Genomic DNA, 1224 nt, shown 5'->3' with positions numbered 1-1224 from the left:
CGGGGTCTCATCTGTCACATCCGAAAATGTTCTGGTGACGTTGTCGCCAAAAGAAAGGACGTCCGTTCAGGTGAGCGACTGGTGTCAAATAAGACAAATAATTGTTATATAACTTGTTGATTTGAGTATAGAGTAAGTAAAAAAGTATTAGAATACTTTTATAATACATTTGTATTTGTATATTAAAAAATATATTTTAAAAAAACTTTTCACATTCCTAGCCAGGAAATAGAGTGAAATACATTTTTAATACGTAAAATGTACTACTAATACTAATACTATTCCAAAACTATTTATTGCACTAATGTTGAGAAACGATATGATTCGCGTTAAGTTAAAGCGGAATTTTAATGGTCTAATAACTGCAGGGTTCGCTGTTTCAACTGTTTTCTAACTGAAAACCAGTTCGAAGGTTGCGATGATGTAACGCGGGAGCCATTAATGTCCTGTCGTATCGTTATCGTTATAACGCGGACAGGGCTGATAAAAACCAAACTAACTAGCCGTTGACGTCATCACTTTGACATTAATTTTGAATCATTCTCAGCCCCAGAACTGTCTGTTCTGTCAGTGACTGACTGACAACACAGACCTGTTGTTTACTCGTCTTTGTGTCACGGCTACTACTGAAACAAACGTCAACAGTAATTAGTTTCAGTTTCAGTAGTTTTTTTCAACCTCACCCAAAACCCTATTCGAAGTTTAAATGGCCACAACAACAGTGACGTCACAGAAGACCATAAACTTAACGTACTTAGTTTGTCCTCCGAGTTCAGTCCCCACACCGCTGTCCCGTTATCTCACCGGCGTTAAACGCGGTTTGTTGTCTTTTTAACGCCGCTCGTCGTCCACACAGGAAGTGCTTCACAGTGGGTGAGTTCGTTTTGTTCATCCGCATAACTCCTGACGGTGGTGTTTCTTTTTCCGTCCTCCGCTGCCCCTTCTACGCCCTCTCCGGGAGTTCCCGTGCATTAAAACGAACGCAACTTCCGGCAAACTTTAAGGTCCTCTGTAATTGGTCAGTTCACAGAGTCAGAGCGGATCTCGCCCGGTTAGCATAGCATTACCTTCAAAATAAGAACAACCATAACAGCATTAAACGACTGAACGTACATTAATATACACGTTAGAAAAGTGTTTTGTTTTTTTATCGAGAACCGAGCAGATTTCGCGCGCTTTTCTCTCGCTGTCCCTCGTTAAATAATAAATAATAATAATACATCG

The 1224-nt window shown here is 40.0% G+C and overlaps 1 long non-coding RNA gene across 1 annotated transcript; it reads right to left on the bottom strand.

Moving 5' to 3' along the window:
* On the bottom strand, window positions 1-951 carry LOC112486630 (uncharacterized). Its single transcript, XR_003049145.1, has 2 exons — window positions 755-951; window positions 1-78 (listed from the first exon to the last, which is right to left on the bottom strand). It is a non-coding gene; the product is annotated as an uncharacterized LOC112486630 (long non-coding RNA).
* Window positions 952-1224: the final 273 nt, after the last annotated feature.

The sequence above is a fragment of the Cynoglossus semilaevis genome, unplaced genomic scaffold (assembly GCF_000523025.1).
Source record: "Cynoglossus semilaevis isolate Cse_v1.0 unplaced genomic scaffold, Cse_v1.0 scaffold5025, whole genome shotgun sequence".
NCBI lineage: Eukaryota > Metazoa > Chordata > Actinopteri > Pleuronectiformes > Cynoglossidae > Cynoglossus > Cynoglossus semilaevis.
This window is presented reverse-complemented; position numbering and strand designations above follow the sequence as displayed.